This window comes from Equus caballus, chromosome 12 (genome assembly GCF_041296265.1).
Source record: "Equus caballus isolate H_3958 breed thoroughbred chromosome 12, TB-T2T, whole genome shotgun sequence".
In the NCBI taxonomy this organism is placed as follows: Eukaryota; Metazoa; Chordata; class Mammalia; order Perissodactyla; family Equidae; genus Equus; species Equus caballus.
In genome coordinates, this window is record NC_091695.1 from 13,509,453 (window position 1) to 13,516,302 (window position 6,850).

The 6,850-nt window shown below is 36.7% G+C and overlaps 1 pseudogene; it reads right to left on the reverse strand.

Moving 5' to 3' along the window:
- Positions 1-3,149: 3,149 nt before the first annotated feature.
- On the reverse strand, positions 3,150-4,105 carry LOC138916934 (olfactory receptor 4C45-like; annotated as a pseudogene).
- Positions 4,106-6,850: the final 2,745 nt, after the last annotated feature.

Below are 6,850 nucleotides of genomic sequence, written 5' to 3' on the forward strand. Positions count from 1 at the left end.
TGGCTACTGATGAGCTTCTTAAAAAAATAGTGTTTCTCTTCTCTTGAACTCCCCTCCCTCAAGTGGATTGTTTTTTGTTTTTAATGGGCAACCATAGGGTAAGCACACTTTCATATCAAACATATTTGCTAAATAATGTTTTTATTTATTAAAGTAACATGATATAAGCAACAGGCTACTTCTTTATGTACAAACTAGTGCAGATGGAGAAGACAATAATTTCAAAGAAACGTCCTGTTATGTGGAATGCAAAAGTTTCACAGAGTTATATATTACTGACTAGTCACTAGCCGATTCTTTTCCAACTCATATGTTTTCAGCCTGGCCTATCTATGAAGCAAGTCTACCATGAAATTGGTTTAAACAATGAAGGCGAAAGGGTTTCAAGAATAGAGTTACAAAGATTAGAGAGGAATGTAAGAAATTTAACTTCTTAACTGTTTATATTAAGGGGGTGCAAAATAGGTTTCATTAAAGCACAAAGATTTTAGGTCAGATTAGCTCAGATTTGAATTCTGATTCAGTATGTTTTGCCTAATTGATCTTCAGCAATATAATTAATCTTTCCATCCCTTGGTTTCCTAATTTATGTAATTTGAATATCCACATTACTGCATTTATTGAGCTGCAGTGAGAATTAGGTAACAGAAAGAATATAAAGCACTTTGCAAACACTCAGAAAAGCCTGTCATGATATATTTGTACTGTCATTGTTTTATTGATGCTCACACCATCCTATGAGTAGGTCAGAATTATGTCCAAATAGGCTTCAAATAAATTAAGGACAGAAAGAATCTAAGGTCAGAAATTAGCTGCCTCAAAATACATAAACTGAGTGCTTAGGTCAAGACTTATTCACAAAAAGTGCTGAATTAACATTAGCTATGATCCTCTATCTTCTCCTCCTCCTCATTATCCTTATTTTTACATTGTCCAATTTCATTCCATCATTCTTGGGAACTACAACTAGATATCTAAAAGATAAATTTGATTTTTTAAACATACTGTTGCTTGCATATATTTACAAGGTAGTCACACACAGGAATGACATAAAGCAAAACATCCATTTTTTAAAGGTTCTTATATAGGTGAGATCTAACCTGATATAAGGTTCTGAGACCATGAGAAATATCAGCATCACATGATATTCAAATCCCTGGGTAAGAAATTTCCTCCTACAAACAGGTTTCTGAACTTTTCTCTGGGAATCACAAGCTTTTTACAGAGATAGTGTTTTTATTCACAGCACTGGTTTCTCCCTTCTCCTCCTTCTTCTAGAGGACTAGTCAGGATAGAATCCATCATTAATGAGAGGTTTTGAAATTAGTTCTATGTAGACATCTCACAGTGGCTCCAACCATCTCTGCCACTTGTAACCGCAGAGAGATTTAAGAGCATTTTAACCCCAGAATAGATAGCTGGCTAGCTCCTGGTCTCCAGAGACCTGATCATTAGCCCCAATAGCTTTCATTGCTGAGATAATTACTCACTGTTATACTGCCCCTACTTGTAAGTGGAGGGCAATAATGACATATTTTGAAGAGAAGTGAAGCTGGGTCACATGCTTGGTCCTCCTGTGATCATGCTTAATGAAAGACAGTAGCAGGGTTCTTGGTCTCCTGTCATGAACGGTAGTCCCAGGATACCTTATGCACTGGTGACATCTCTGAAAGCTATATAGCATCTCAGAAATTTTCACTATTTTTCAGCTGACTCATTTTTTCAATTTAAATTGCTTAATTCTTACAACTAAAGGAAACATGTAATTTTATCTCCCTTTTATAGATTAAAAAAAAAAAAACAGGTAGAGAGGTGAAGCAACTTGCTTACATTTACAAGGCTAATTAAAGCTGGAGACAAGATGAGAAATCAAGGCTACTTGATCCAAACCTCTTAATCTCTGACTTCAAAGCTTCCATTCTAAAGCTCTTAGAATTTCATTGTGTTCATGATATGGGTTCAATTCTGTAATGCAAATTTGTGATCATTGTCCAGTTCCATGACATCAACTTGTTCTTACATCACTGGTAATTTTCTATAAAAGCTGTTTTGTTTTCAGAGTCTTCTTTTCCTTTGGCTATATCTAAAACATGACTTTAATGTGTAGATATTTTCTGCTTACCCTACAGACTTTCTCAATTATATTTCTTTTGTGCCAGCCAATTCTGATTCTAATTCTTTTTGTAGATGATTGTATGCCACAGGGAATGGTGGAGATGTATTTTTTATAAGTACCTTAGCATGCAAATGCACGTTTCTTCAGATTATAAGTAAAAGAAAAAAAAGTCTTGCTGTGGTGGGAGGACATATAAACCTCCTAAACTTAGGAAGAAAAGAAAATGTATATTTCTGGGGCCAGCCCGGTGGTACAGGGGTTAAGTGCATACGTTCTGCTTTGGTAGCCAGGGGTTCGCCAGGTCAGATCCCAGGTGCAGACATGGCACCGCTTGGCAAGCGATGCTGTGGTAGGCGCCCCACATATAAAGTGGAGGAATATGGGCACGAATATTAGCTCAGGGCCAGTCTTCCTCAGCAAAAAGAGGGGGATTGGCAGCAGATGTTAGCTTAGGGCTAGTCTTCCTCAGGAAAAAAAAAAAGAATATTTCCATTAAAAGTACTTTTTGAAGGCTCTTCTCCTACTGTTCTAAACTTTTTCCATACATAGTTTTTTTTTCTCTTTTAAAATAAAACTTCATTCTAGCTATAGTGCTGGGTATAAAGAGGGTTCAAGATATGGCTGTTGATCTGTTTCATACCCACAATCAGGGCAATGTTATGACTTGTGGGCCTTTGGTACATTTGTCCTCATGGATCCTTTCCTCCACAAAAATATTAAAAATTCTGTTTTATGACTGCATTGGTATAAAGATGACTATACTCCAAGTCTAACTTGGGCTATATTCATTTTGTCTTATTTTAAAAGATATTAACACATTTCAAGGTCTCCTAAAACTATCATATGCTCTGTGCACCATGCCTACTGTGCCCTAATGGATATGTCAGCCCTGCCCACAACATGGGGGATCCTGAATGAAATTGATCCAGCCAGGATAATTGACTGTCCCAAGTGTAATCAACTAGGGGAGGGAATAAATCTATACAAAATATCACTAGATTTTTTTGCCTAAATATTCTATTCACAAGATTTATTACTCTCCAGTTTTCATTAATTGCCCCCAGAGTTTTTTCATGGCATTTTCATTTCTGCATTTCTGAGGGTGTAGATCAAAGGATTCAACAAAGGAGTTACTATGGTGCAAAACACAGTCACAGCTTTGTCAGTGGGAAGGAATTCATGGGTCTTAGGTACAGGAATGAACAAGGTGCAAAGAATAAGATGACAACAGTGACATGAGAGGCACAGGTAGATAAGGCTTTGCGATGACCTTCGGAGCTATGAGTCCTCAGAGAGCGTAGGATGATGACATAGGAAACAACCAGCATAGAAAAAATGAGCAAACAGAGTGACACGCTGTTTGCAGCAATCAGAGGCCCCAAAGTGTGAGTGTCTGTGCAGGCCAGTCCCAAAAGAGGTATTAAATCACACATAAAATGGTCAATGACATTGGGGCCACAGAATGGTAACTGGACCGTGAACAAAATCTGGATCCCTCCATGAAGAAACCCTAAAACCCCAGCCATTCCTGCCAGGGAATCACACACAGGTCTTCTCATGATGCTCATATAGTGCAAAGGCTTACAGATGACTACATAGTGGTCATAGGCCATGACAATTAACAATACAATCTCAGTTCCAGCAAAGAAATGTTCAGCAAAGAGCTGAGTCATGCAGCCACTGAAGGATATGGTGTTCTTTTCAGAGATCAAATCAAAGATCATTTTGGGTGCTATGGAAGAAGAATAGAAACAATCTATAATGGGCAAACAGAACAGAAAAATGTACATGGGAGAACCCAGGGCTGGGCTGATATACATGATGATCAAAATGAGCAGGTCACCTGATAATGTGATCAAGTAGGTGATTAAAAACACAGCAAATAAGAGTTTCCACAGTTCTGGATTCTGGGTCAATCCCAGCAGGATGAATTCTGTTACATTTTTTCTTTTCCATTGATTCATCTTGGGTTGTGAGCACACGATCCATCTGGAAAGATAACAGTATTTCTGAGTGATAGTTTTAATTTAGTTTAAAATATTCAATAATCTCTTTAGTTCTCGTCTTTCAGATTGATGGAGCCACACCTTCCACTCACCTCTGGCATTTTGCAGATAGTTGTAAAGAAGGACGGAAGGAGGTTAATTTTTTCCTTATTTGTATTAATTAAATAGTGACAATACCTTGCAAACACCAGAATACAAGCAGGGTGTTATTACGAATGTTTGACTTCCAAACTTTCTGGCTGTAAAAGTCTTGCAGATGGCTATATTTCAATTTCGGGGACAAATTTGATCCATAATAATTATTTTGAAGTTATACTTTTCTATTGGCATGAATATTTATAGGTATATGAAGACAATATTCTTTTAAATGTCTTCTGTGTATTAGATATAAAAGTACCAAGCCTGTCTGTATCTATATCAGCTGTGTCCTAAGAGCCGTTATTCTTTTCTGTCATGTAAATTTCCATGGACACACAGATAAACACAGCTGCAGATGGAGTTTTTTCCATTCAAAATACCAAGGAACTATCTTTATAAGCGCTCTGTGAGCAGTATTCACTCAACAGCCCCAGATGTTGTGTGCAGCTAGACATGACTCTTTGATGCTCACTCCTTCCACATCTTTGAATGTGGACATGTAAATGGTGCAAATTTCCTTGAAACTTTCTCAATATTTCTCAAGTGAATTTTCTGTGCAGTTGATCTTTCATGGAATATAGAAAGATGCTCTGGATTAGATATATTATTCTACTCACCTTTTACAATTGGAATTAAATGAGTCATGAAGTCACCCTGAGTTTCCTATTGACAATACAAGAATGTTAGGGTCATCTAAAATGATACAATCTTACTTTTTGGCATAAGTTAAAACAATTAAGATGAACTTGAAATCTAATTTCTAACTGGTGGAAATATTGAATGTATACAAGAATATATGTATATGTGTGTATATGTATGTGTGTGTGTGTGTGTGTGTGTGTGTGTGTATGTATTTGAAAGGATCTGTACCTAGTCTTTCAAGAGTGAGTGTATGTTGTTGTTGCAAAAGATCATAAGATATTCTATTCCTCTCCCCTTATTTTTCTTTTTTCTCCAATCCCTGCCAAAAAACATAAGTACATATTTTTCCTCAAAAGTTTGTGAACACAGAATTCAGCATTGTGATCTCTCATCTTCAATAACGGTGAGGAAAGCTGTCTTTAGTTTTCAAGAAAGCTCAGTCTCTGAGTTGTTTCTTCTCTAGCAATGGCTCCAATAGATGGTGACTATGTTGTTGGTCATTTTTAATAGATTTAATTCACAAATTCTAAATTCGTTGTGGCAATGTGGAAGTCCTGAAAGGGGGAAATAATTTCAAAGCATTACAAACATAAATCTAAAGAATCAATCTCCTTAATGAGACATAAATCTTACCTTCCATGTTGTAAAATGACTGTAGTTCTCAACAGTGTCTTGCCTGGCAACCTCACAGATAAAGTTTTCTATTAATTATTTTTAAAGGTTTTATTTTTCCTTTTTCTCCCAAAGCCCCCTGGTACATAGTTGTGTATTTTTAGTTGTGGGTCCTTCTAGTTGTGGCATGTTGGATGCCGTCTCAGCATGGCTTGATGAGTGGGGCCATGTCTGCTCCCAGGATTTGAACTGCCACAACCCTGTGCCACGGAAGTGGAGTGCATGAACTTAACCACTCCTCCATGGGGCCCGGACCCATTTTCTATTGATATTTTGCCGTCATTGTGTCCAAATTCATTTTTAGAGAAAAAGATTAACCTTCAATTCACAGAATACAACTACAGAAACTATTTCAATGAAAATAACTTGGCTAAATTAAGTTAATCAGATTAAAATTTTAGGGAAAGATGTATCACTGACCTTGATCTAGTAGATTGTGGATTCCTCAGTTTTCATATTGAACCCAGTCATTTCTTTCTTCATCTCAGGGCATATGCCCCCCAGCTGCAAATAGACTCCAAGAGCTATCAAGTGAGACACTGAAATTTTTATCTCCCTAGATAACTCTCCCAATCTTGAACATTTTAGTTTATTTTGGTTCACATTTGTTGCTCTGGATTTTCTCAAAAAATGACCTCTTTTATTAAAGAAACTTTGATAGCTCTAAGATTTAATGTCTACTCACTTTCTTGGCTTCCTATGAAGGTATAAATACATCTTCCAAATATATCTAGTTTTTCAGATGTCTTAGAACTATATCCAATCCAAATTAAAAACAGTGGGAACAGTGAAAAATTATTCAAATCAGGAAAAGTTAGTGTATGGAACTACAAAATGTATACAAAAATCAAATCCACTTGTTTAGACACTGTTTTCTTAAATCAATTCTGCCACATTTTTGTTTCCAAAAATGTTCATGAGCAATGTGGAGAGAATTCATTTTATTCCTGATTTAAGCCCTCCTTCTAACCCAGTGAGCAATGTATCCCAAACAAATCTTCAGCTTGTTGGTACCTGACTCTCTTGCTGTCATTTACTTAACGTTCCTTCTTTGTGATTTTCTTCATTGACTCTAGAGAAATGTTTAAATACACTTTCATGAAGTACAGGATTTGGTAATGCATTGATCTCAAAAGTCCTCAGGAGATTAGTAATTGGCTCTGTTGGAGTGGCCTTTGCTGAATGGCCAGCCAACGTCTTTCATTTACTCCCAAGTGGCACCAGAAACATCATTAGAGGCCAGTTTTAGAAATGCAGTTGAGCTTTGGTTAAACCT